Source organism: Palaemon carinicauda, chromosome 6 (assembly GCF_036898095.1).
Source record: "Palaemon carinicauda isolate YSFRI2023 chromosome 6, ASM3689809v2, whole genome shotgun sequence".
NCBI lineage: Eukaryota > Metazoa > Arthropoda > Malacostraca > Decapoda > Palaemonidae > Palaemon > Palaemon carinicauda.
The window spans coordinates 65,563,580-65,572,256 of NC_090730.1; the positions used below are offsets into that span (position 1 = coordinate 65,563,580).

Consider the following 8,677-nt stretch of genomic DNA (forward strand, 5'->3'; position numbering starts at 1 on the left):
CGGATTTAAAGTCCAATAATTCTCTGACCTGTAGACGACAACACTCTCTGGGAACGAAGTGTTGCCACATCTTTCTCAAAAACTTTTCTCCCACTTGTTGCGTTATTATGCCTCTCAGGTCGGGCGGGAGAGTCTGCCGAGATATAAACTTTTATTCTCTCTCTCTCTCTCTCTCTCTCTCTCTCTCTCTCTCTCTCTCTCTCTCTCTCTCTCTCTCTCTCTCTACGTACGAAAAATATAATTTTTTCATAATAACATCCCCAACATAAGTCTCCCAAAACCCCTGGGTTTCGAGTATAGTTGGGAGTCTCTCTCTCTCTCTCTCTCTCTCTCTCTCTCTCTCTCTCTCTCTCTCTCTCTCTCTCAGTCCCGGGATCCCACTCCCAGTCCCGGACCTGGTCCTGGTCCCTTGGTTTGCTGGCTGCCTGGTCTCTCAGTCACACTCCGTGTCGCCGTCACTCGTGTTTCAGTTTGGTGTGCTCCGACTGTTGTAGTGTTGTGTTGGACTGTGTTCTTTTTAATATTTGTTATCAATGTGTATTCTTCGTTTCTACCAGTGATATATATACAACTGACAGGAAGTTTAGAACGGGATTTATGTCACTCTTGTGATCCTGTCACAACAAGAAGGTAAATATTTATGATACAGCGTCCTCTCCAAGGGTATAAAGTGAAAATGAAAGTTATGTTGGATCTTTGATTTTGTTTGTATACATTTGTTTGAACTTTGGTGGGGCCAAATTACAATTCATGTAATGATTTCACAGTCAAGATCACCATGGTTCTTTTTAATTAGATAATTGTCGTTTTAACTAGAAAATAACAGTGTGTACGACAGCGTCATACACGAAACCATGTGGCAAGTTGGGTGTGAATATATTTGCGAGGACATTTTTATTCTATCTTTTTGTTAAGGAAAATTTTACGTTCCACTGACAACATAACTTTCATTGGCTTTATGTTTACAAACCCAGATTATTTGTTTAAGAACTTTAATTGAGTTTATATAGAAATGGACGTATCTAACGTTTGGCAGCATTGTAGTGATGCAGCTGTAGTGTCCAAGGGACTGACTGGCTGTATGAGTAAATTGGAGAGGACTCAGGGAAGTTATTTTTTTTTCTTTTGAAATATAGTAGAGTTAATTAAAAATACTATTGGATCTTAATGTTATGATTAATCAAATAATTCTACGTTCGTTGGACGCATATGTACATGTGTTTTTTTATATTGTATGTAGCAAACAATCAAATAATCGGACTAAGCCGAGTCCTTCCTGGGGAGTGGTATCTAGGAAAACCAGCTGTCAATACCGAATAAAAAAAATGCGTATACTTTGAGCTTCAATCGTCACCATTTAAAAAATGAAACATTGCTCGTTCTTCCGTGTACTTTATGACAGTACAAAAGTTGAAGAATTAACTTACTTTATTGTTCCAGCAATTTTTTAACTTACGTATCATAAAATCACCGAAACCCCCCCCCCCCAAAAAAAAAAAAAACGAGCATTTTTTTTTGGGGGGGGGGATGGGGACGCCAAGAATGAGGAGAGTATTTTTACGAGGATGATTACGGTTTTTCGTACTCCTTTTCTCTAACTTTCCGTCTAGTCTCTTAAATATCCCCAAAAGCAGTCCTAATGATTTCCCTTATGGTATCCCCGATTCCAACTCTGCACCCTATGACAATGTTTCATAAACATAAAACCACGTGGGTAGAAGTGAAGTTTAGACTTTAGTCTTTTCACTTGTGCTTTCAGACTTGTGTCACAATTGTAGACATTTTAAACTTGATCAGTTTCCTTATCAGCAGATTTAGATTATGGTCCATTATCACGGAACTCTTATTGAAATTCTAAATTTTAAACAGGAACAAATCTGGTAATCTTTTCTTAGTGAGGAACTAAATGTTCATGATAGTTAGTACAAAAAAAAGAAAAATAAATATAAAAAACAACAACTATGCAAACCTCCGCCACGGCAGCTTATTTAGATCGACCTTAAGCTTTGACCTAGGACTTTCAAACTAGAATCACTTCCACGTTTCAGCGTAACAATTAATCCCAGAAAGTTTCACCACTCTGAGTAAAATTGTGGCTAGGAAGTAGTTCACAAACGAACAGACAAACAGGGGCGTTAACATAACCTCCCTCCAACTTCATTGGCGGAGGTAACAAAACTATTTGTAGCGAAAAAACTTTATGCAATTTCAGAATGTTTAAATTGACTTTCGTGCGATACACTGTTCTTTTATTTAAAACATTTGTGTACCTATGAAAATATGCGTCTCTGTCTTCTTTTAGTCATTGGTATGTCTTTAGGCATTTTAAAACGTATTTTTCTTAATAAGTGTGTACATTATAAATTGTTTTGTTATTTATACATCCGACCACTATTCCTAAATTAATGGGTCGGTCGCCTCGATGGGTCTTCTTCTCCTACCATCTCTGTCGCCTCCACCAGACCCTTCCCCAAATCCTCCTTCATCGTATCACGTCATTTAATCCTTTGCCTCCGTCGTGACCTTCCATCGAACAGGTTTCACCCAAACCCTCTTCGCTGTCTCTTCCTCACCCATCCTTACTGTAAGGCCATTCCTTCTCATTCTTACCTTTTCAGAAATATTTTCCTCCTTAACTCTTCTACTATTACTTTCATTTGTTAATCTTATTAGCAAATCCCCAAAATCTACCCCATTATTCTCATTTCAGGTCGTTTTTTCATGGTTAGTGCCAATGTAATCAACATAACATTAGTAAATTTTCATTGAAGATTTGTAATTTCTGGTTCAGTGGTTCCAGAGAAGATTTTCATAAATGCATCCGACCTTATTGTTGCTCCATGGCGTGGTGCCAAATCCAAATTTTGACAAACGATTCCCCTTTGCACAAGAATGCTTTCTGCAATTTTGGTTGAAATTCATCATGTGATTCTGGAGAAAATGTAGAAATGTGTGCATATTACGCCATCAATATTGATGAAGTCCTAGTTCTACAGCGGTAAGATATAGGTTTATGTAAGAAAAATCTTGATCACATTGTACTTGTTGATTTCTGGTTATGTACAAGGTCATACTTATTGCATAGGTTACTTAAAACACCAAAAGATATAGCGCTTCTGCTCAGCCGAGAATGAAGCACTTGCTGCTGAAGCAAATATGACCCCACAAGGTACATCTTCGATGTCAAACCTTTCGTTTCAAGGAATTAGCAAGCCTTAAAACTGGTAAAAAATGACTAGTATATCCTAAATATACCGTATTCATATCCTTTGAATATAATAATAATCCAATTTTTTAAATAATCGAGATTCCTTTTCTTCAAATCATATTTTTGAGCGACACCAAAGGAAGTGGAAGTTCTCACCCTCAGGTTGTAGCTGCCTCGGGGAGGTTGTGTTGCCTTTCTTTGAAATTAGTAAAAGGAAATTGTGATCTAAGTGTTGGGTGGGGGCACACCGGAGAAGGGGAGGGGAGAATTTATGGTTGGGGGAAAAGAAGGGGCGGGTTGTTGTGGATTCGACGAAAGAGCGAGTTTGTTGCCAGATATTTAAAAAAAGTGTTGCTTTGTTTTGTATTTCCGACTGGAATATTTTTCTTTTCCTTTTTTTATACATTTCTCTGGATCTCTTTCTGTATTCTTACTAAATAGATTTCTTAAAAATATCCTTGTAGTGCGTTAATTTATTGGAGAAGATACTCTGAGAAAATCTATTTAATTCTATTGGACGCGAATGGATTTGTTAGTGCTACATTAGATAACATAACTTGGTGTTGGAGAGAGAACCGAACTTTTGTTGGGGGGTGGTAGAAGAGTCGAGATTGGGTGAGGGTCTGTTCGAGGAGAGAGATATATAGAGAGAGAAGGGGGGCAAGCCGACCCCTCTCCCCGTCTACCCCAAAGCTTTTAACGCCCAGTCTGTGCCCCCATGTCTTCAGCTTGTACCCAAACTCTCTCTCTCTCTCTCTCTCTCTCTCTCTCTCTCTCTCTCTCTCTCTCTCAGGGCTCCCTTCTTTGCTATCTTCAGTGGTGGTGACCGAGCCTTCGTCTCCCTACTACTACAGCAGATGAAGCTACAGTCCATCGTCCTACGAAGTGGTGTCTCCGATTTCTATAATATCGCCTTGTATTGTGTTATTTCGTCGTAGGTTTCTTAAGGACAACTTATATATTTTTTTCTGTCTCTCCCTATGATTTCACTTCTAGATACTCAAACACTCCCATGATTAGTGATCCTGCTTTGATTCCACCGTATTACTGTAGTTGCTTCCCACACCTACACATGAGGGATCATCATCAACTCGTCGAACCCATGCAGGAGCAGTCATCCCTCCTATTCTATTTGCATGTACTCCTGCTCTTTCTGGAACTTGAGGCTCTTCATTTCCAATCTACCTCTTTGAGGCCTACTTCTTTCCGTATCTCCTAGCACTTTTAAATTGCACATTTTTATGCGTCATTGTATGCCGTATATTTTCCCTACATTGTCAAACTTCTCGCGTCAGATTTGAATAAGAAATACTATCACACATCCTCTTCCCTGTCTAAACTCGGGCTGCTCTCTGTCAGTCCATCCGTTATCTGTCTTTTTCATCAAAAACGTACAATACGCCTCCTCAGATTCTAGGGATTATTTGGTCACATGATTCATAGTCGCTTCTGTCACATTTACATTGATACAATGGAACATTCCTCTCAACCATTTATATAGCACCCTTCCATTGTCCAGATATGCCTTACAAACCCCGGTCAGCCAACCAATCTAACTGTCGCTGCCAGACCAAAAAATCTCTCTTATAATCTCAACTGGAGTGTTCAACCTCTTAATTGCCCTTCTCTTGCCCTCTGTAGTTACTTCCTCAAGCTTTGTCAAATTTCTTCTCTGTATTTATTGTACCCTCTACATGCAACTGACCGTCAAGATACCCCTATTACATTTCTTCAAACTCAAGTATTCCTTTGATGTCTTATGTTTTTACCCCTTAATGTCTGGTCAGACAATCTAAAAAATAACCCCAGTTCTTCCAGTTTCTTCTTATATTCTCTTCTCTCTTTATCCATCTCGATCACATTTTCACACTTGCCTCCCAACTTGATCCATTTAAACCTGTTTCGATTGAAAAGGGATTGCATATGAAGACATTGACGGGGTATTTTTTCGGGTTATGCGTCGAGCTCGTAGGCCTTTCGGACTAAACGCTTGTGTTATCTCTGAATTGACATAGCTTGTATTTTAAGGCCCCTGGATGTCAATGTAATGCCACTATTAGGCTAATATATAATTTTGAAAGAGTTGTAGTACCAACGAAGTACCATGGCGTGTGCCCATTACGTGGGTAGCCTATATCACAAAAGTACTTGAATGCTTGCTACATACTATCAAATTGGGGTTATGAAAGTCAAATCTTACTTTCATTGTTATTGAGCTACTTGGACATGGACATTGGAATGTCCTAAATGTAATCCGCCGATAAAGAAAGTTGATGCTGGAGGAAACTCCAGGTGCATTGCAAAAATAAAAAAAAAGAAAAAAAAAATTCTTTATGAAACTACTCCAAGAGATTTTGTAATGATTTTGACATTTTCCTGGTGGCATACCGCCTGCCATGTCAGGTTGTATGTGGTATTCACATTATAGATTTAACAAAGGCACAATGGCGTTGTTTAGAATTAGAATTCGTTATCTTGTTCCATATTTGTTTATCTTTACGAACCCCCCTCTCTCTCTCTCTCTCTCTCTCTCTCTCTCTCTCTCTCTCTCCTTCCAGAACACAAAGCTAAATAATTTACATACCTCCCACATCTCTCTCTCTCTCTCTCTCTCTCTCTCTCTCTCTCTCTCTCTCGGGAACTTAGATTCTGGGATGTACTTTAACACGATACGGGCTAAAATAATGAAACGCCTTAGTACTGATGAGTGCTTATCCTTAACTGAATATCAGATCATTCATGTAACCATATCCTCAATGGAAGAGTGATTTTTCCTTTTTTGTTTTTGTTAATTTCTTTCAATTATTATCACTTATTCTAATAACAATGCAGTAGGATCCAAGATGGCCAAAGATATTCAAGAAATTTAGGCTACCCTGAATCCTATATCAGGGTAGGATTTGGGGGATGGGAGATTTAGATAAGGGGGTCGTGGGAGGGGTCTGAAGAGTGGAGTGGAGACAGCCATCCATTTCGAAGCGGTGGTGGAGTGGCCCGGGTTAGGACCCTAAGGCTGGACGCTGCATCCTTTTTTTCTCTCTCTCTTGTATTATTATTGGGGAACGTAATGGGAAAAGGGTGGGGGTTAAGCTATGGAAGGGAAGGGGGAAATATGTAAAAGTCTTTCAGGACAGTGCAGGAATGAAGTACGTCCGAACTGGAAGTGGCCGGGTAGGCTATGTGGGTTCGCTTTTTTCTTTCTTTCTTTTCAGGCTTCAAGGTTTCAACAGGGGTTGGATGGGTAGTTTCGGGGGCGCAGGAATGTTTCTCAGCCAGCTTTGGGAAGTTCCGATAGGACTAATGCTAAGCAATGCCTGTGCAATAGACCTATTGTCTATTATAGTTAGGCCAACGGTATGCTATAAATTAGTTCTTTACCAATATACCTATCCATGTAAATATGCCGATCCCTATAAATGCATTTGTTATGATTAGGCGTAATTAGACGGCTAAGCTACAAAGAATTTTTTTTATTGATTAGAAAAAACAATAATGTCTCAGTTGAATAGTATAAGCATAACCTAATGGAATTGTTATATAAGAACATGCGAAGATAATCTCTCTCTCTCTCTCTCTCTCTCTCTCTCTCTCTCTCGGAAGGAGGATGAAATTGGTTTTATTACGAGAGTCCCAGGCAGCATTGTTGGGACTCGTTATGATCCCTTGGGCAAAATTAGCCCGAATAGATTTTTCTTACTCTATCCTCTGACGACCGGCAAAGGTCCTGTGAGGCTTGTTATTACGCCATATTCAGGACTAAACAACATGCAGGGCTCAAAAATTCTACAGCGAGCGTCCATTGTAGAGACCAGTCGATTAATTATAGAAAATAAATTCTCGACAGCATGTACAGCTGACAAAATTTACCTCTTGGTAAGTGTTGTTCATGAATTCGCCTCAAGTGGCATGAGTTCGTATCCCAGTCTGTGTTGGTGCAATCATCAATATTAATGCGGTTTACTTGGTTTCATGGTTGATAATATATTTAGAAATGTCATTTGTGATATTATTGATTAACTTATCGTGTGTGTCTGTGTGTGTGTGTGTGTGCGTCGGTGTGTGTATGTTGCCAAAGCTATACCTTCTGTTTATGGTGATTACAAAATTTTGCTGAGGTGGAAAAAAATTTATTTAGGTTGAGCTACACACACACACACACACACCGAGAGAGAGAGAGAGAGAGAGAGAGAGAGAGAGAGAGAGAGAGAGGAGTAATGGTTTGAAACCTAAAAGATAACTATCTAGGCAGGGGACAATCTGAAAGGCGTAGTATAAAGGGTCTTTGCTTCTTTCCTTAGCCCCCCCCCAGCTGCACCCACTTTTTAGTCCCTTCCATCTTGCTGACCAGCCTCCTTTGACTTCGACTACTTATGGTACTGTGCAACTGTGGGTTTCCCTTAGCGCTGGTTCACAAGGCCCAAAATAAAAAAAAAATCTAAGCAGCGGATAATTTTGGTTTACATACGTCACATGCCTTCAGGCAGTGCGCCGCTCTCTCTCTCTCTCTCTCTCTCTCTCTCTCTCTCTCTCTCTCTCTCTCTCTCCAGTTATATTTTCACTAACCAAAATAATGTGATAAAAATTTCTTTCATTACAAGAGAAGAAGTAATGGAGTGAAGACTACTGTAGTTCCTTGAGCAGGAGCCATTCTCAGTCTTCGACGACTGCCCATATTATTGTCATATATTTGTTATCCGAGATTTACGGTTTTTATCGCTGCTGTTTCACATTCCTGTTTGACTCACTTTAAAAAAAAAAGAAGAGGTAAGGTCCAACAGATCGCGTGACTGGTTTTTTAAGCAACTTCTCAAAACCGCTTTCGAACTCGGACCCTGAACTCTCTCTCTCTCTCTCTCTCTCTCTCTCTCTCTCTCTCATTGTAATTATAGTTAATGAGTTTAACGCTCCTTGGAGGAAATTTGAATAGGATACTCGTAATGCTACATTGAGATATAGACCTATTTTGTTTAGTAAAGTAAACTGTATTTCTTTTTGATAAAGTATATATATATATATATATATGGGCATATAGAACCCTAAAAAGCACGAAATTGCAAATATATGATATTCAGATTGGACCATCTTCCTACCTTTTCAGAGTACAAACTGCGCCGGTATTTTTTTCTTTTTTCTTTTTTTTTTATTCTGAACATCAAAGGGAGATGTTCCTTTCGAATACTCAAAATGTATTTCCCTTTTCGAGATTTTGTTTTTTACTTCTGATCATATACTGCACACTCAGACAGACATGAATTCCGTTGGAAGGAATAGAAACAGATTCCGGTTTCTCATCTAGGTTTTAAGGGAGAGATTTAACGCCTCAATAAAAATAACGCACACACACACACACACACACACACACACATATATATATATATATATATATATATATATATAAAATGTGCGACAGTGCTTTAGCTCACGTTTGGTAGGCTAAGTCTATGAATCTCTTGTGATCTGTCTGGCACC

The 8,677-nt window shown here is 39.1% G+C and overlaps 1 protein-coding gene across 2 annotated transcripts in view; it reads left to right on the forward strand.

Moving 5' to 3' along the window:
- Positions 1-410: 410 nt before the first annotated feature.
- LOC137642559 (zinc finger and BTB domain-containing protein 14-like) overlaps positions 411-8,677 on the forward strand; it is a 59,824-nt gene continuing 51,557 nt past the window's right edge. The window contains exon 1 of one of the 2 annotated variants that reach the window (XM_068375224.1): positions 411-630. The gene's annotated coding sequence lies outside the window, so the exon portion shown is untranslated. The remainder of the gene's footprint in view (positions 631-8,677) is intronic. The other variant, XM_068375223.1, reaches the window with a different exon arrangement.